Source organism: Halyomorpha halys, unplaced genomic scaffold (genome assembly GCF_000696795.3).
Source record: "Halyomorpha halys isolate HHAL.00 unplaced genomic scaffold, Hhal_1.1 Scaffold475.1, whole genome shotgun sequence".
Lineage (NCBI taxonomy): Eukaryota > Metazoa > Arthropoda > Insecta > Hemiptera > Pentatomidae > Halyomorpha > Halyomorpha halys.
Window position 1 is genome coordinate 369,569 of NW_027104738.1, and position 22,061 is coordinate 391,629.

General features: G+C 29.0%; 1 protein-coding gene across 2 annotated transcripts in view; it reads right to left on the reverse strand.

Annotated features, from left to right (window-relative positions):
* Positions 1 to 13,184: 13,184 nt before the first annotated feature.
* The window catches only part of oaf (out at first), a 365,868-nt gene continuing 356,991 nt past the window's right edge, over positions 13,185 to 22,061 (reverse strand). The window contains exon 6 of one of the 2 annotated variants that reach the window (XM_067044914.1): positions 13,185 to 17,734. The gene's annotated coding sequence lies outside the window, so the exon portion shown is untranslated. Of the gene's footprint in view, positions 17,738 to 22,061 lie in introns of both variants that reach the window. The other variant, XM_067044911.1, reaches the window with a different exon arrangement.

A 22,061-nucleotide genomic window follows, 5' to 3' on the forward strand; every position in this document is an offset into this window, starting at 1 on the left:
TATATGGATACTGAATAAAACTAATAAAGTAATGGATAAGGTTTTTGGAAGGAATAGATATAAAGTTGTCCGGAAAATCCGCAAGGAGCGCCTCTGACTTAACATATGCTCTCAATCTTATACTAACACCATTAAGTGTGTTAACACTTTTTATATTTGATTCAACATCATGAATACCCCTATTGTTATAATTATAAATCGATTAATATTCAAATAGTAATTAGAATTGCAATACGAACACAACATTAAGAATTAATATGAATTCACCCTATGTGATTCCTTTGTCAGATGAACAAAGTATTCGTTCAGCGTATGCCATATAATTAAACAATCATTTTATAGATTGAGTGTTGTTATTTATATTTCGAAAAATAAATATAAACATTGAATTCAAAACGGAATTTATAAGAAAACTATCAAAAAATAGTAATATAGGCTAATATTGGAGAAAAGATGAATTAATGTATAAGAAAAAAAAAGACAAATTGATCAAACCAGCTTTAAAATGGTTTTGATACAGTTATAATAGATCATCATAGCAATCATTAATAGGTTTTGTTAAAATATTCACATGTGGAATTACAACTTGGCTCCTTCAGTAGCTGAAACTACTATTTTGCATTACTAGGCAATGTAGCGGGACTGCTGGCTTTCTATATGAAGGGGCAAAATCAAAATCATGAAAACATAAAAATATCATTCTTAAAATATAATATTATCTTTATTTTTATATTTTAATATAAAGCGAATCCCAATATTATTTTTAGATAAACATAAACAATATTCTGTTTAATTTATTTTTATTCATACAAGCATTATGGTAAATACACATGTACTTCCTCTTAGTACAAGAGCCAGGAAGAAATAAAAGGCAGTTATCTCATCCCAATTTTTGATTACTTTAATGAAAACTATGTATCATTACAAGTCAAAACTTATGAGTCTGCCAAGTATAGGTAGGGGGAATAAAAAATGGCGGCTGTTTCAAAACCTTAAAAAAACATTAAAATTAAAGCTAGTTTAATGGACTATAAAGAAGTTTATGACTTTTACCTTCGAAGGAATAGTATTTTTCATGATATTTGCTGAAAATAAATTGATTTATAGTTGTTCAGACAATAAGTTTGATTTATGAAAAACTTCATTTCAGAAACTATAGGACATACAGATGTATGCTAGCGCTCAAATTAAAGCTAGTTAAATTTAGTACAAAATAGTTAATTATGTTTATCTTTGTAGGAGTAGTAGTTTTTATGATATTTGATAAAATAAACTCACAAAACGTTAATTTTTAGTTGTTCCTATAAAATGTTGGATTTTTTAAAATATATATCTCTAGATCCATAAGACGCACATATGTCTGCCAACACTCAAAATAAAGGAAATTTACCTTACTAACGTAGTGGTTTTTATGATATTCACGTATGAATATAAATTTGGCAAATGAAAATTTGTCCGAACAACTGTAAATCAATTTATTTTAGCAAATCTCATGTAAACTATTAATCCTACTAAGATAAACATCATAAACTACTTTATATCTTATTAAACTAGATTTCATTTAAGTGCTAATAGACATCTGTACGTCAAATGGTTTTTGAGATATAAATTTTTCAAAATAAATTCACCAACTACTGATCTTTCAGTACGTCCCATACAACATTTTTATGAAATGTTGCTTTTTAAAAAGCTATATCTCGAAAACTGTTTAACGTAAATAACTCAATTAGGGGTCATATTTTAGCAAATTTACTCTTTTTTTAATGACGTTCTTTTAGATTTTTTTTGTGTTGTTCCTACTTTTTAAGATATAGAGCTCCGAATGGAAAATTAATTTTTTTTTATCGCTTTGAAACAGCCAATATTTTTTATTCCCCCACCTATACTTGGCAGACCCATCAATTTTGACTAGTAATTATACATAGTTTTCATTAAAGTAAACAAAATTGGGGTTTAATAACTGACTTTTTTCTCCTATAGGGCTCTTGTACTATCTGTTTCCCTTGTTCTGGAACGGTATTCATTTATTTAATACATATATTGTAATATAATACTGTTAATTTAACATTCCTACTCGTTGATAAAAGTTAACTGTAATTTACATGTATTCTGTTGTTCGGATTGTATTGTTTTTTTAATATATTTTATATATAGGAAGGGCACCATTATATATATATTTATATATGGGTGTATATTAATATTGTATTTTTTTTTTAACATAGAGTAAATAGGGAAAATAATTGTCTTTGTCCGAGCATCTTAGTTTATTCTTCAATTTAGTGCCTCTTTAAAATAAAATATATCACGGTAATCACAACAAAATTTTTTATGTTACAAATATATATCGTCATTAAATACTTTTTTGTGGAAAGGAAAAGTTAACCTAATATCCCAAGTTTTAAATACCCCAATTGATTATGAATAATTCAATACACCTGTTTATTCTGGTCCCATTGATTTGTTTATAACGCAAAAGAATCTTTTGAGAGCGCTGTTTTTTAAAAAGACTCAGACAAATAAAGAGAGCCGTTTGATGTAAGGCATGCTTTCTTTCAAATCTGGTCGACTTGTGCAAACACTGTTTTCAAACCGAACTCAAAGCGGTCATGTTTAAACTGGTTGGAAAGTCTCTAAAAAAAAAAAAAAAAACCCACTTGACAGCATTATTTCTGTCTTTCTTAGAAAACTAATTATTTTCAATAACTAAGAACCCAGGACGGACAGTATAACGAACATTTTAACAATATATTACTCATAATATCTAATGTATAAATTTTATAATGTGTAATCTGGAAAGCATTAGACTACAAAATATAGGATAAGGCAATAAATATTTAATTTATGAAATAATTTGTTTCTGCTCTTGAATTAACACTGCAAGTTTGTTTTTTTATCTTACAAAACTAAATTATGTACAGGTTGTGGAACATTGACGCACAACCCCGCACTCATTGGAAATCCCAATATTGTTTACTCGTCACAAGCTCTCTCATATATTTGGAAATCCAATTATGATAAAATAAACTTATGTGAATATTAGTGTCATAAATTACTTCATAGCTCGTTTAACTAGCTTTAATTTGATTGTTAATTGATATTTGTACATCATATGATTTCGAGATATAGATTTTTCAAAATAAATTCACTAACTACTGATTTTTAAGGGAATTTTTATGAAATGTTTTTATTAAAAAGCTATATCTCGAGAACTCTTGAACTAAAATAGCACTATTAGGGCCATATTTTAGCAAATTTACTTCGCTTTCAATTATGTCCTATTAAAATTTCTAGAATTGTTGATAATTTTAAAGAAATAGAGATCCGAAAGAAAAATTAATGTTTTTAACTTTATGAAACATCCACCATTTTGTATTTTCCGTGCTTATACTTGGAAGACTCGTCAATTTTGACTACTAATTATACATAGTATTCATTAAAGTAATTAAAAATTGAGGTGAATAAATGCCTTTTTTTCACCTCGGCTCTTGTTCTGTATCTATTGCACATAATTCTGAAATTGTGCAATGGAATAGGCTTTTTGGAAAGGCGCTGACCACAAAAAAAAGTGATAAAGATTGTCTTAAACAAAGTTTCAGTTACATCTAAAAAGAAAGCCTTAAATCATAAATGTCTCCCTAATATTAATTTTAGCTAATTAAATGAAGGAATGAAATGTGTTTATTTATTAAAAAAAAAAAAAATCTATTCAAATAATTAAACACATATTGGAAATAATATCCGTTATTGAAGATTGGGTGCATTTTGAACTAAAACTCATAAATAACAAAACATTTAAAAAAAAAAGTAATATGTTTTAAAAAATCAACAACAGAACAATATATCAAACTGTATTATGACATTGATCCCACACATGTAGCTAATCAAATTATTTATAAAATCAATTAAAGCGAAGAACCCTTTGTTACCTATTTTATTAACAGAGATAATGCCTTTTTAAAATAATCCTTAATTATCACTTTAATGAAAAAGTAGGTGGAGTATTCTCAGATGTAGTGTGTAGTTTGATGATTATGTCTAGAAGTGCATTAAAATATAGTACAATTTTTTTATTTAAACTTTTTCCATACCATTCAAAATGCTTAAAAAATAAAAAAGTTTTATCTCAAGCATTGTATTTTATTGGAAATTCTAGCTTGTCTTTTTTGGCTCATAATATTTTTACGTCATTCCTCAGATAATTGATAATTAATAAAGATATAAAACAATCCCTGTATGCACTTTTATTTTTAAACAAATAAACCTTTCTGACCTTTAAGCACTTTCCGATGTAAGCTGTTAATTGTTGAAGGTATAGCAGAATCAAATGTCAATTTGCACACATAATTGACGCAATACCAATATTCCATCAATTGTGCTTCGTGATCACCTCAATTATATTTGCCTTATTGTTAATATATCATAGCTATAGCATTAATTTATCTTAGGCATAATCAATAATCATTGAATGTTGGAATTGGTAAAGTCCCTCATTATAAATTATCTGATTTCAAAGTTATCTGACATTATAAAATTATGATGTGACTTCATTCATGAAATGTCTGAATTATGATTCTTGAATGAAAATAATTTCGTTCTTTACTTTGCGGTTTTAGTCGATATGTGCCTTCAAGGCGTGTCGAATACAAAAAAATATGGGTTTTATTACTTTTTGTATTAGATTTTATTGATTGATAAGGCAATAATTTCTACATGGTGTATATTAAAGTGCCATGCTATTTATTTTTACATATTTGTAGTTTTAAACAGTTAGTATAAAAGGAAAAGAAATTAAAAACCAATAAAGCAAATAAATATAAATTAAAAACGTTGATGAAAATAAAAATTAATATACTTGTTAAAAAAAAAAATATCAAATATTTAAAATAAGTAAGTTTTGTGAAATGCAGGAATAATGTTCACGTATTTTCAATGAGCTGAGTTGGGCAGGAATGGGTAATTTAATTACATGTACAGCTACATGTTACATTTACACTATAACTGTTAAATGGTCCAAAATACCGGCAAAGACGCAAAGACACAAAGACACACCGGTTTTGAAGACAATTACACTGAAGTAATTGTAAGACGCTAATCCAATTGTAATTGTGTAAAGATAATTGCTATTACTGTGATTGTAATCGAGATTCTCAATTACAAATACTTCTTGACTCTTATTAATTGCAATTGCAATTAGAATTACATGTAATTTAACTCATATGTGCATTCAGTTTATTTGAACATATTTCTTATAAGCAGAATTCCTAAAAGCTAAAATGAATCGATACGCAATCTGTGAATCATTTTCATATTTTGGAGCCATTGTTAAACAGATGTTTTCCGTTATGGGGTTAAGTATTTGGAAGCTCAGTTACAATTACCTGTAATTGTATTATTATTACTTGGAATTTTAGAAAAAAAAATTACATAAAAACTGCTTAGGCTCAGCTTGTAATTGTAATTGTGGTTCTACAATTACAGTAGTTCATCAAGTCATTGTAATTACAATTAAATTTTAATTATACTTCTACTATTCCAAATTACAGTAATTAGATAGTATTTGTAAATAGTTAGACCGACTCTGCCTATTAGTATATATTTGATCCGTTTGTGTGTTTATCTCTTTAGAGACGTCTTGTTGTAGTCTCCTATTAATAACTGCTATACAATTGGTTTGAAAATAGATTTTCTAAGAGAAGCCTGCATTTCCTCTTTTCTATAAAAATTTTAGAGTTGGATGTACCAGAGAAGAACTGAAAGAGGTTACTAAGTCAACTTCCAAATAAAACATAACAAGTTTCATTTGAAACTCAAGAAAAAAAAAAAAAAAGGATATCAATAGAGTCTTGCATACTTACATTATGTAAATAATATAAATATTTTTAATTTATTTATTTTTTTAATAATAAATTGTGACACAATAAAGGTAAACGGTGCATTATATTGATAATTGATGACAGAATGAACATTGATGAATTTTTGGCCTGTGGTTATATCAGCATCAATTTTCATAAGATTGTAATAAAATAAACAGAAAAAAGAATAGTATAACATTGAAAAAAGGTTCTTTTAAAGAAATAGTTATTGTAAACTCTTAACTCAGAAAAAGAAAACACCGAAACAGGGGATTTTAAATACTAGAGAAACAAACATCAAATAATGGCTGGCAAAGCATTAACTGCTTTGCATATGCAAAGTTTAAAAAGCCATACAACCAACTTAATTCACAGGAAAGTGGGAATAATAGAACTTTATGAAAATGGTGCGAAAAAAACAAACAAAACCTCATGAATTTCTACTAAGCCAAATGATATGTATATCGCCACTATACCGAGCTTGGAAGATTACATCGTTGATGTAAAAAACAATTGTTGTACTTATAAAAATGGGGTACTAACAAAAGTACTTAGGCATACAGTGATAATGTGAAAACATGTTTTTAAAGAGGGAAAATATTTAGAAATACAAGCCTCATCCAAGGCAGGCAGGAAGGAAGGGGAAAAACAAAACAATGGGTTTCAATTATTTTGAACGTCATGAATATAAGCCATAGAAAAACAAAAAATAACATAAAATAGTGGCTGTTTTCCTTATAAGCTATTAAAATCAATATGGACAGAATACGAGCCATGCAAACATTGTTGAAAAAACTAACAAAAATATCCATTTATGGATGATTCTCTAGCAATATCCAATGTTCAAGTCCCATTTAAAAAAACTAATATTCGAGTATATATTTTTTTAATAATTTAATTGGTGACAGTAACTCTCCAAATTTAGCATTTTGTTAGGTTTCAACCAATAGCTCAAAATGTATTGGTCCTTAGATATTCCACAATAACCCAACATTCTCTAACTCAGGCTGAAAGTCGGTTTAGGATCGGAGGGGGAGGTTTTCCGGATTCACAATATGCCCTTTTTCTTCGGAGAGGTACATAGCCCTGTATTAGTTGAAGATATTTGCCTCTCAGGTGGCATGCAGAATTATGGATCTTAGGGCCGTTCGTAGTCGAGCAAAAAGCGCCAACTTCGACTCGTGACTGCAGAGGCGCCGGTTCAAATCTGGTTGGGGGTTCGGACTTTTATATCTTTGGCGGACCTATCTGTTAAACCTGTCGATAATTCCCCGTATGTTAGAAAAGATCAGAAAGAGGGTAAAAAATAAGACGTTCCTATCGCAAATATCACGCCAATCCCAGTTTAGAAACATGTATTAGATTTATATTATGAAAGACCTTGAGACCTTCATTGGTTACAATATTGCCTGTGCGCAAGGTTGCCGTACTGGCGAAACAACATGTTATAATTTGCCAACATATGTAAATACATTCTCATTTGTATATTATAATTTGTTTGTTCTTATTTTTTAACAGGTCAGAAAAAAAAAATATTATGAAAACATTGTACTGAAAACAGAGAAATTGTTGAAACTTCTGTTTAACAAAGATTTTGAAATGTAGAGGCATGTTGGGTTGAACTGCAGCTGTTGATAGACTATTTCTTATCAGATCCAGATCTATCGAATTCCATCTTTATCATCCCTTGCTCCTGTACCCTTCCCATCTTCCTATCCCACTAATTCCATCATTTCCTACCAGCCCAGCTCCAATAGAATTAATGGACTTAAAATAGATGTTCCTTCTTTACATTTAGACATTAGAAAACAATGAATTAATTCTAAAGATATTTGTTATTAGAATTAATGTATACTTTTTTGAAGTTATTATTATTATGTATAGGGAGATGGTCAAGGTTGCGGTCAATAGAGAAACAAAAATAGTTTACAACTATTTATTTTCCAACGTTTCGCCCCACTTTGCAGGGCTTCATCAGGGCTGTCCAAATAAATAAGTTGAACAGCAACTTATTTATTTGGATTTATTACTTGTTCAACTTATTTATTTGGACAGCCCTGATGAAGCCCTGCAAAGTGGGGCGAAACGTTGGAAAATATGATTTCGGGCATATGGGCACCGCGGCTGTTCTTGACGAAGCGCATTCTGTAAAATTGTGTTCAGCGATGAGGCGCATTTTTGGCTTAACGGGTTTGTTAATAAGCAAAATTGTCGCATATGGTCGTGCGATTTGACACCTCTCGATTATTTCCTGTGGGGCTACGTGAAGTCACTGGTTTATGCTGATAAACCAGCAACAATTGACGCCTTGGAGGCCAGCATTGTTCGTGTTATTCGTGACATACGGCCAAAATTGGACGTCCAGAATGCGCTTCGTCAAGAACAGCCGCGGTGCCCATATGCCCGAAATCATTTTCAAATGTTAATGTCACGTATTGATCTTTCGAATAAAAAAAAAATTTTGATTACAATTTAATTTTTTGTGTTATTTTTTACAATTTCAAGTTCTATCGGGCTCAAAAAAACACCCTATATATTATTATTATGAATTGAATTTCTTCTCTTTAAAGACTTAAAAGTAACCTTTGAACTCATCCACAAAGCCCTTAACATCCCATTTGTTGTAGATTTCGCCCAAAACAGATATGCGTCATTTCATTCATAAATCCATTCCCATCCTAACTCATTAGTTCTTAATTTCCCATCCTTAACGATCCCTGATAATCCTCCGATGCGTCTGAAAAGAAGATGGCCATGAACTTCTAATTTAAAATAATGCTTGAAGCACCACCAATGGGTGGTTCCTTCCCAAGATTTTCAAGTGTTTGAAACATTCATCCAATTTACTTATTCTATTTATTATTATGTACAGTTGTAAATTACATCTAATAAATAAAAAAGTAACTTTATTATGATTTGGAATTATTTATTTATTTTAATTTGTTTTGGTAACTCTGAGCCAATCTAGTATTTTTTGTAGTATTGTTCCAAGGGACGTATCACAGATGATTAAAGAATTTATTATTATCAGGAAATATAATATAGAAAACAGTTTTTTTAAAAAATTTATAATCACTTTTCTGGTAATTTTTGACATTTATTACGAGGTACGACGCTAATCAAGCTATGGTTGGGGGTAAGTTTTTATTTCATGGGACCGCTACAGAAATAAAAGTCAACCCCTAAGATAGCAAAAAAAAGTCCTAGGCCGAATTCAAACCGCCGTTGCAAGGTTGTCTATCACTTATTCCCCTTCTTATTTAATATTAATATTTATTTTTAATGGTTTGTTGGCTCATCAGGTGACTTAATGGTATTATATTTTCTGGTAGATCTTAAAATTATCTTTAAATTTAATAATACCAACCTTACCCTTCCTAAGGGTTAACTGAGGAATTCAGGGAATTTTCTACCTGATCCTCCATTCCTTCCTTTCCTCATTCTGTCTTCAATCAGCCAGGTGGTTAAGTTTATTGGTTATTTTAAAATAATTTCCCTTTTTTTAAAAACCTATGTATTTTATCTTTTACACCCCTTTTTTGCCATATTTATAACTATTTTTAACGAGTATCCTTCAACGATTAATTAGTCTAGATCTGTAGTTAGAACTTTTTCGTACCTGGTTGTATGTAGTTTCTAGTCCACATAAATGTTTACTTCCTTATATTATTATTATTTATTGTATACTTTTTGTAAATTCTATGTTTGTATCTTGATTATTCATTCAGCTCTAACGAAGCCTTGCAAAATGGGGTGAAATGTTGGTTAACAATAAATAGTTTCTTTTACTATTTTGATTCCTTTATTGACCGTCACCTGGACTATCTTCCTACAATCGGTGTCATGCTGATATTTGTCGCTACTTTTTGAAACTGGAAAGCAGAAAAAAATAATCATAAATTTAGGTAAGAATATATTTTACGACAAGTAATGAGGAAAAGAGGCACGCACATATGAAGCTGGTGAATCGGAAGGGGCCGAGGTACCAGAAGGTCTTTGTGGTTTTATTTCAACACCGCTCAAGAGCCGACGTCAATCGATTCAAATCCCCCCCCCCCCGTCCATTTCCCCCATCCCTTGCAGAGCCGATGAGCTGTTAAACATTCACAATGAAGTTATTTCCAACCCACTTCGTTCGTCTGGACAATTACTGTTTCCGCATGAAATAGCCGACGGTGGAGCTGCAGAATAAGTTAGTGCCAATGGCCGTTTTATTGAATCCTATTCCACGAACATGTTAAAATGGAACGTGGATTGGTACAGCCACAGTTGGCAATCTCTAGGCGGGACAATAAATGAATTCTAGCAATACATGTTTGCAAGCGCCGGGGGTCCTTTGAAAGTGGCGAAATAGTCCAGTGAGTTTCAGTGCAACAAATAAATGAAAAAAAAAAGCACACACATTTCAAAAATAGTTTACAACTACGGAGGATGACATGTTTAACCCCTTCCTCCTTCCACGCGTGATGCCATCAAATAGAATAATTAAATTTAAGTCTTTTAAGGCATTCAAATAGAGAGTGAGCCTCACCACCCACAGGTGATATTATAAGACATATCCGAACTATATTGAAAAAAAAAATAACAGACCCTTCTTAAAATTTTATTAGACTACAGTAGAAGGAAATGAAATGAGCATCGACAGAGCATACCAAAAGAGCAAGCAAAGTGAGTAGAAGAGAGAGAAATACTTTATTTATCTATGCTGCCTAAATACATAAGGTTGCTATCTCACACAGCATACTTATCAATCCGTAATCGGACATATATAAATTACACATACATGGTATAATCAGAAAAAAAAAAAAAGAGATACAATAATAAGATATAATAAACAACTTTTTTCCCCTACAGTTTCATTTTACAATCAATTTCGGTCTGTACAACAAATACAAATGTTTCAATTCATTACTATTTTTCTTTCTCATTTCTGCTCCTCCAATTTCACCATTTCACAATTTTTTAATTCACCCGATCAACAAATTCGCTCTCCGGAATTCACCCTCCTAAATCTTCTTCAGTGACCCGCTGAACAAATTCAATATTAGACGGCAATGTGAGATCAGACTATCAATCATAGTCACAGCAAAATAAATAAATAAAAAAAATAATCCATTTCTTCTTAGAATTTTTTTTATGAAGAAAGCCATTGAAATCCCTATGTGATCTACTTTTATGGTATATAAAACAATTAAAGTAAACAAGAGTTGGGCAGGAATCATTCATGTGTAATTTAATTACAGCTTCAATAACATGTTTCAGTTGCACTATAATTGCATTAAGATATCCGTTAAATGGTAAAAAAAAATGAAACATAAGCGGCTTTGAAGAAAAATTACACTACAGTAATGAAAGACATAATATACAAACTGTAAATGTAATTACGATTCGGAACTACAATTATCTCTGGATGCTAAGTAATTTCAATTACAATTGCTTCTGGACCCTTAGTAATTGTAATTACAATTACATGTAATTTAACTAATATATGAATTAAGTTTGTCTGAACAAAATGAATCTATACGCAAGGATATGATCAATTTTAAATTGATTTTTAGCATCTTTGAAAAAGTATGAATAAATCTTATGCTGAAAATCATTTTTAAATCCTGGATCTTTTGTAAAACTGATTTTACTTGTAATTGTATTAGAATTACTTGGAATTCAAGGGAAAAATAACGATTATATAAAAATGTAACTGATAACTGCAGTTACTTTGTCCCAGCTTGTAATTGTAGTCGAACAATTACAATTACAGTAGTTCACCAAGTAATTCCAGTTACAATTACTTCTAATTGTACATCAGCAATTCCAAATCAGAGTGATTGGAAAGTAATTATAATTGTAATTACTTTTTGCCAGCTCTAAAGTAAACCAAATGGCACAAATCGGAATGCTAGGGTGATTAGATATTAAGTACTATTATATTTTAAGAGGTAAGACAATATATTTATGGCTCTTATAATATATCTCAGTACCTTATTACTGCCTTCAAATCCAGCAAATAGTAGCTCTGCTTATATCTGTAAAAACGTTAAAGGTTTAATTTATTTATTTTAGAGTACTTTATATAATAGGTATAGTGCTTAAATTAAATAATAGAGCGAAATTAAATTTAACTAGTACACAGGTCAACCAGACTTGTTTATGTACTTTTTTGAGTTTTATGCAATTTTCGCCAGATCATATAACGGAGGTATGTGGTATATTTTATGAGGCAATTGTAATTTTTCAAACCTTTTCCAGTTATTCTACATTTAGTATAGAACTTAACTCTGAAATTTCAATAAAATGGAGTAATTTTTTTTATTTTAGACAATTTTTTTCAGGGCCTTTTTTGATATAACGATAGACGTCATCAATAAATAAATACTTCTCTTATAAATACGGATCCTTATGGTAATTTGAATTATGAAACGAAATTTTCGAGCCGTTTTTAAGGATTTTGTTGATTTGAGTGCAAATGGTGAGGAAAATCAAATAAACGTAATGAACAAAATCGTTTCAGAAATTAGTTTCTCATACAGACCCGTATTTATAAGTAAGGTATTTATTTATTGAAGGCGTCTATCGTAGTATCAAAAAAGTCCCTGAAAACAATTGTGTCAGCGGCCATTTTAATCTTTTCTGCCTGATAGGAAAACTCGGATTATGATGACCGATTCTCACGGAAAATTGCGTTCTAAGAATAATTTGTTCTCTAGGATTTTTAACTTACAGTAGCGTTCGCACTCGTAGGTTTTCGTATATTTTTGCCTTCAGGACGCTTCGGATCAAAAAGGCTCTCGAAATTAATTCCTCCTCACCATTCGGTATTAGTGAATCCTAGAACTAGGTGCCCAAGTGAAGAACTGGAAAAGGTTAGAAAACTTACAGTACCCTCAGAAGATATACCACATTCAACTGTCATGAAACAAAGAAAATCATACCTTAAGACCAAAAACGAGGTTTAATTAGTTGACCAAACATAAATAAGTGGAGAAGATAGTGGGGTGTTATGGTAAGCAAATAAAAAAAAAAAATTAATTCGTGCAGACGCTTCGACCTGAATTAAAAAAATTAATATAATGAAAATTAAAAAAGTTAGTTAATTATTTCTTTTAATTTTTATGTTTCTCTAAATGATGATTGTTATCTCTTTTTGTTTTATAGCCCTGATGAGGACCTGGAATGCAGGTCGAAACTTCGGCACGAATAAATATTTTTTTATTTATTTAGTGACCGCACCCCCCGACCATCTTCTCCCCTTAATACAAAAAATTGTAGAGATAACTGTGTGCGCATGTAAACTGGGACCAACATAATATATATAAAAAAGGTAAATAAACCAAATTTACGCAAAACATCTTTTATTCATTACAAAAGTTCACAGGGCCTTGAAAATATATTTGTAATATTAGTTTATGTATTGTTACATATAATACAACAATATAATACATAGCATAGCACCGTCCATTATTTGGTTATGAACAGTATATTAGAATAAGAAAAAACTAAAATAAATAAAATGCTGTAATTAGGCGAAAACATCTATTATAGGCATACAATTGAAATTAATCTTTGTCTAATAATAAATAAAAAATAAATTAAGAATGATAATGCATAATGGTATACATAATAAATGTCTATACTCACATTTGATTAAACTTATTCCAGATAAATACCGTATGTACAGACTAAAGTAAAATCATAAATAAATATATGTAGCTTTACAATATCGTTTTTTAAAGACTACGAAAACAGTAGTAATCCCAAACCTTAAAAAGTTAGCCAAAAGGAAAAAAAATTAATTGTTTATCACAATTGGTTTAGTGCGACCCCTTCAATGGATGTAGCTACTATACCGCAATGCCGTACGGAACAGAAGTTTTACTGGATTTACAAATAAAGAGGCAAAATTTGTTTTAAACAACTTCAAATAGAAAAAAAATTAATAATAAATAATTCAGTAATAATACATATAAATAATATAATACATATAAAAAAATACATATTTTTTTATTCAGTTTCTGCCTAGTGTAATCCTGTTATACAGTACAATCGTAATAAAGAATTATTGTAGGGTTGAAATATATATATAAAGACAAATCTTTTGTATATAAAATGTGTTTGAAATTTTGTAAGTTTGCAATATCACCCTCCAGAAAAAATCGTATCGATGACCTACTTCACAGTAATACTGAGTACATTTTCACTAACTTTAAGAAACATAACATTGAAGGAAAATTAGAAATTTCTATTTTTTTTTTGGACTGATCTAAACAGATTTAGATATAAAATCTAAATAAAAAAATTAACTCAAAAGATGTAATTTTCCTAAAAGGGAGAACTTTCAATAATATTTTTGTTTAAATAAATAAAATTGTATCCATTTTAGTCTCAAAATATTTTTTTTGACGTTTCGGGCAATTCGGCCATACTCAAGGACAATCTTTATACAATTTTAAAACCACATCATTTAAATTGATTGTGATAAATTTTAACAAAGAAGGTTGACAGTGACAAAAAATTTTAATTTTGAATTTGATGTGAACTTTTGCCTAATTAGGGTAATTTGTGGATTGATGTAAATGACCTGGGCAGAATAGCCTACTTAAAGTTGTTTTTAAAATTATTTGGTTCTAAAATTGTTCTTGAGGATATTTTGAGACTTAAATGGATAAAATTTTATTTATTTAAACAATATTAACCAGTCTCAAGAAAGTGTTAAGATTATAAATAAAAACAAAATATTTATGTTAAGTTAGTGGAAATGTATTAAGCACGACCGTGAAGTAAGCCATCGATATGACAATTTTCATCTGTGAAATAATGTATATTTTTATAAAATTAAAAATCTCTACTTACAATTAAATGAGAATTTTCTTCGATATAATAAAAACGTAATGTTAATTTAAATAATATAATTATTATTCTTAAACGATAGATATGATCATGAGATTTAATAAATAAATAATTTTGGCTTCGTCATTGAGGTTTGGCACTACTGAGTAGTATACATAAAGTAGAAGAGAAAGTAAAATTCAAAATAATAAACCTAAACACTATTAATAACTATGATAAAATATACCTGTTTAGATTTAGGAAATAGCACTGCTGATTTTACAATATTGGTAAAAGAAATATTCATACGAAGAAAAATTCTATATATATGTCAATTACAACAATACAATTCCAAGCAATAGCTTACGTTTCATGTCATGGAAAAATAAAATTCAATTGTTCGTTGTATTTTGTTAAAAACCATTGTTGCTGACATTTTCTATAAGGGATGCTGCAAGATTACATGCTTCTAAAAAATTATCAACAAAAATAAAAATTACCTAGATTTATCAGTTGTAAAAAAAAAACCCAAAAAACAAAAAAAAAAAAACAGAAGAAAATCAACTTGTTTTTTCATATTGTAATATATGTGAAAACTGTGAAACATAAATGCTAAGATAAAGAATACAAAATTATAATAACTCAATTATGTTTATCAATCACTTCAACACATTTGAACATTTCAAATAAATACATTTCTAATAAGAACACAAACATGGCACATATAGTTCGCCTTTGGAGTACACAGAACTTTTGATAAATATAATAATTGTACAACAATACAAATGATGTTTTAGTATACAAACAATAAACGGAGAGTACCAATAGAAAAAAAAATATTCAAAATAACTTAAAATAACAAAACCACTTAAATTAGTAATTTAATGGTGGTTACAAATAAAAAAAAAAAGTTTTGATCAAAGGGTAAAAATATTTTGCTCAGTAATATGGAAGACATAATATGTTTGTTATTAGTACTTAATATTCACAGGCAAATATGAGAATAATATGGTTATAATTCCTCATCATATTTTTTTTTGTTTCAATATCATAGAACTAAATTTCTAATTTAAATAATATCGAGAATTTGTTTAATAATTGCCTCCAAAATATTAGAAAAATAATATAAAATTATTCATAAATGAATAAATGAAAGTGAGAATGTTAATGACTTTGAGTATTTAGAAAGGCTGAGTATTTATTTATTTTAAACTAAATTTCATTAAAATTATATTTTTAAGGTATCATTTTTTAATCATATTAAGATAAACAAATTAATACTTTTAACAGATGCTCTATTAGGTATTGTACATTACATACAAGAAAACATTTACTATTTTTATCCTTGATAAAAGGTAAGTTATACAAGTTTTTTTTTTCGGGAGAATTTTTTTTTAAAATAAAAATTATGAAAAGTGTTTTTGCTTGGTCAAACCGGAGCGCCTTAGGATTTTAAGAAATATATTCATACATTTCCAAACATAACACTTCAAGTTTTTTTTTAAAAATCACTCACCAACCCAATATATTTTTTTGTTTCCAACCCTATCATAATATTCCATGAATAATAAAAACGAAATTGAGGAATATAGCTTTTCTGGATTGAAATAAAGAGTTTAACTTAATACTAAACCTAAAAAGAGAGATATTTAGAGTTATTTAAATTAATTAAATAAGTATTATTAATGATAAATCAAAATTAATTATTAAAAACTAGAATAATTGTAATGAGTCTGGTATAGTCAATCATGCGATATAGCATGATGTAAGATGAAGTGAGATTGTGCCATGTGGGACGGGAATAGGCCTATAAAAATTCAGCAAAGAAATTCTCTCTGTGATTTTAGTTTTTTCAAGTAATTATAAGATTCACAATTTTTATTTAAAATAAGGAATTGTTCCATCGCTTTATCTGAACTTTTAAGAATTAATTGATTTTCTATTCAACCACTGCAAGAGGTATTATCTTAGGAAATTTATGCAAAAATTAGCTGTTATGTTAGGAAATTTTTATGAAATAAACTAATTCTTGGCTGATTTAAAAAAGTTTGTATTTTCCTCTTCAATAATATCATATCGTTAAAAAAACGTTTAATTTTTGATAAATACTCCTTTGATAAAATAAAAGGACTTAAAATGAACTTAGTGTGTTCTTGTACCAATGTAACTGTTGACATTTTTAACAACTGAATCGATATCGACTACAAAAGGATGGCCAGTATCGGACGAGATCTAGTGGGGCAAGATTGTGCCAAGTCTATAAAATTACATACGCCAACTCATATTTTAAACTCAGAAGTAGCAAGCTGATATGTAACTAGCTTTCTGCACCAAATTGATTGTGTTGGTTAACAAACAAGTGAGGTAGATAACTGGCATAATCTCACCTCATTAAAAAACTACTTATAACTAAAGAAAAATTCAACAACCTATAGTATTAATAAAAGAAAAAAATATATAAAAGTTCTGGCATACCAAAAGTAAACATTGAATAAACATTTAAATACACATAATGCCTGTAAATTATATAATATATAAATTAATGTTTTAATTATACATAATATCAATAATTATAAGCCAAATATTGTCCCCTTTGATCATTAAAAATATTAACTAATTTGTTATTATAATTGTGCCTAAACATTTAAAGCTGTACAATCAACAACAAATTTTAGAATAAGCTATAGTCAACAATAAACTATACTGGGAAGAACAAACAATAAGAGAACACAACCTTTGAGAATATTATCAATTTACAATAATATACCTTTTCTTTTTTTTTTTTACTATGAACATGATTACTAACAAAAGATTTGTCGATAAGAGTATTTGGACTTTGCTGATATTGTTCCCATAAACTATATCAAAAGGATGGGGTAATGTCAACAAGCTGGTTTAATTAGATACGAGCCTTTGGTTGTGGATGCAGCCTCTCTCAGCCTTTCTCTCCAGCAGAAGCCTTCCTTTTGAATTTTGAAATGCTCAAACGAGGCAGCTCTTTTGTCATAATTTGCTCACAAGTCAGTCGTAGTTTTCCTTGAGGGCAAATCTTCTTCTCTCTACTAACACAGAAAAAAAATTATGAGTCATTTCAATATAGAAAATATATTAATATATCATTAATCAATTTTTTAAAAAAAAATTCAAACTTTTGAAATAAAAAAAAAAAATAATTAAAATAATGCAGTATTTCACACCCAAGGGCAATATGTATTAAGACTCTAACTATCCAATCATGTCATATACACATTTTAAATGAAAATTGAAAAGCAAATAACGAAATAAGTATAAACTAATATTATTAATAATGAAGAAGATGGTCAAAAGAGAAACAAAAATAGTTAACAATTAATTATTTTCCGAGGTTTCACAGGCATAAAAATAAATATTAGAGCGAGAGAAATACTTTATTTATCTATGCTGCCTAAATACATCAGGTTGCTATCTCACACAGCATACTTATCAATGCGTAATCGGACATATATAAATTACACATTACACATACATGGTATAATCAGAAAAGAAGAGATACAATAATAAGATATAATAAACAATTTTTTTTTTCCCCATACAGTTTCCTTTTACTATAAATTTCGGTCTGTATAACAAATACAAATGTTTCAATTCATTCCTATTTTTCTTTCTCATTTCTGCTCCTCCAATTTCACCATTTCACAATTTTTTAATTTACCCGATCAACAAATTCGCTCTCCGGAATTCACCATCCTAGATCCTCTTCAGTGACTCGCTAAACAAATTCAATATTAGACGGTAATGTGAGATCAGACCATCATTCATAGTCACAGCAGTAGATCAGTTTACGAGAATAAGACTAACACATAGATTAAAAGGAAAATATAATAAAAAAACGGTTACAGGAAACACTTGAATGGATAAATAAGTTTAAAAAAATAAAAAAAAAGTAAGAAACCTGCTATGTTTTTCAAAGCATTTATAAAATATTACGTGAATACCACAAATAATTGAAATGAAATGAAAAATAGTTTATTATTCTGGGACTAGATACCTTTAGAACAATTACAAAATCAATTTTAATTTTTTAATTATATTTATTGGCCATAAAAAAAATGTGACCACACTTGATTAAAACTTATATACGGAGAGAAAAATAGATTAATTAAAAAATTGACTAAGTAAAAACAAAACGAAAAGTTAGTTATTACTGATTTTTTTTGTTCTACTTCGGCAAAGTATCTAATGCATAGCAACCATCCAACAATTAATTTAAACTAATTATTTAAGGAAAGGTTTATTGACTGCATTATCCAGCAATCAAAAGTATTTTAAAAACCTTTTTTCCGAACCTCAATTTTAAAAACTGTTCTGGCAAGAGCATTCATTCCACAAATAAGCTAGCGGGGACAATAATAATGTAATATAAATGAATTTATTGAAATCAGTTAATATTAATAATTTTTAATCTTATTCAGAGATTTAAAAAGATTAAAAGTTTAAATGTTTAACATTTTAATATATTTTCATTCAAAATAAAAGTGGTAAACAATTTATGTTAGAACTTTAATATGACAACACTCATCCCTAACTTCCCTCTAGATCTGAGTTAGCACCTTGACTGTGAAAACCACTTTTTTATTTATTTTAATTCAAATAAACATTGCATGATGTATAAAATATATTATTTAGCCAAATTAAGTTTAAATACCTGTTTCTTAACCATGACGACTATTATCGTCACCTGCATATGCCACAAAATTACATACCTAGAATCAGCTGATACTTGATACTGATAATTTCTTGTGAGCTTTTTAACTAAATTACTGAATAAGGACTCTGTAATGTTATTCTCTATCACTATACTTTCAATAAAACATTTAGACAACGTGAAATAATACAAAACCAACAAATAAAATATGTGAAAACATCCATAACGTGTAAGGACAGCTGTGAAGCTGTGATGAAACGTCGGAAAATAAATAGTTGTTAACTATTTTTATTTCTCTCATGACCGCAACTCTAACTACCGTCATCATTATTAGGAATTATAGGGTCAATTACTTATATGTACAATAAAATAATAAATAATAAAGCGAACTACCTAAGATTATCCAATATAAATAAATTGATAATATATAAAGCGTCAGACATGGTCTTAGTACACCCATAAGACCACTACTTCAGCTGATAGTACAAGAGCCGGGAAGAAACAAAAGGCAGTTATCTCACCCCAATTTTCGATTACTTTAATGAAAACTATGTATAATTACTAGTTAAAACTGACGAGTCTGCCAAGTATAAGTAGTGGGAATAAAAAAGTGCGGCTGTTTCAAAACCATTGATTTTTCATTCGGAGCGTTATATCTTAAAAACTACAAACAACACTAGAAAATCTAAGAGAGCATTATTTAAATAAGAGTAAATTTGCTGAAATATAAGCCCTAAAAAGCTATTTATGTCCAACAGTTCTCGAGATATAGCTTTTTAAAAAGCAAAATTTCTTAAAAATCTACTGAAAGATTAGAAGTTAGTTAATTTATTTTGAGAATTCTATATCTCAGGAACTATATGACGTACGGATGTCTATTAGCACTCAAATTAAAGCTATTTTAATGGACTTTAAAGAAGTTTATGAACATTACCTTCGTAGGAATAGCAGTTTTCACGATATTTGCTAAAATAAATTGATTTATAGTTGTTCGGACAATAAGTTAGATTTATGAAGAACTTCATTTCAGAAACCACTGGACGTACAGATGTCTGCCAGCGCTCAAATTAAAGCTAGTTAAATTTACTACAAAATAGTTAATTATGTTTATCTTAGTGGGAGTAGTAGTTTTTATGGTATTTGACAAAATAAACTCACAAAATGTTAATTTCTAGTTGTTCGTATAAAATGTTAGATTTTTAAAAATATATATCTCTAGATCCATAAGACGCACATATGTCTGCCAACACTCAAAATAAAGGAACTTTATCTCACTATAAAGTAGTTTATGACACTTATCTTCGTAAGGGGTAGTAGTTTTTGTGATATTCACATATGAATATGAATTTGGCAAATGAAAATTTGTCCGAACAACTATAAATCAATTTATTTTAGCAAATTAGTAAACTATTACTCCTACGATGATAAACATCATAAATATAGTTCATTAAACTAGCTTTAATATGAGTGCTAATAGACATCTGTACGTCAAATAGTTTTTGAGATATAAATTTTTCAAAATAAATTAACTAACTACTTATCTTTCAGTACGTCCCATACAATATTTTTATGAAATGTTGCTTTTTAAAAAGCTATATCTCGAAAGATTTTCTTGTGTTGTTCCTACTTTTTAAGATATAGATTTCTGAATGAAAAATTAGTTTTTTTTAAATCCCCCTACCTATACTTGGCAGACTCGTCAATTTTGACTAGTAATTATACATAGTTTTCATTAAAGTAATCAAAAATTGGGGTAAGATAACTGCCTTTTTTCTCCTCTTGGGCTCTTGTACTATAACGGAGTAGATCAGCCGATTTAATGTATATATATATATATATATGTATATTATATAACCAAATAAAATCAGTCTTTTACAGCAATCTAAGCATGTCATATCTTATTCCTTTTTTCTTTTTTTTTTTTTTTTTTTTTCAAGTTTGGTTTCGTCGATACATAAGTTATATATTATTATTGGCGCGACAGACCGTGGTGGTCCAAGGCATCGCGGGATGTACTGAGAAAATACATCGCGCGTTTCATGACGTAGTTTTCATAGGCTTCGTGAGTTCGTCACTACCATGCCTATTTCTGTGAGTGCCACCTATTGGCTAGCTGGCCTCACAAATGCCCGGGAGAGGTTCTGATGGAGTATTGTATAATTATATCCTTGAAAAATCCCAGATAGGGCCGGGGACTCGAACTCACAACCTTTGGGTTGGCAGAAAGGCGCGTTATCACGCTGCTACCGTCACCTCCCCCCTTAAGTTATGTAAACTGGCTCATAATTTCTCCAACTTATTAAACCCTCTAAGTAACAGAATTAGGAAATTATACTAAAACTACAACCCGTAATAAACACAAAAGTACTAAACATATATTAATGTAAACATAAATCAATTATATGTATTTCATGTTACCTAAGGATAAGACTCTATCCAATGTTATGTATTTTGTTTAAATTCAATAATGTTTTTTCTCCCCTTCAGTTTGTTTTACCAACATATAAAACGGTTTTTAAATAACATTGTATATAGCGTTAGGGGTGTCTTTTTTATAAGACTATACCTTCTCCGCCCATAATCAATTTTTAAAGAATAAAAAATAATTGTATCTTATATTAACCATGTAAGGCCCAGCTGGTATTAAATAAATATATATAACAGAAAGAGAAGTTTGTGGCGTGTAATTCATATAAGAATAT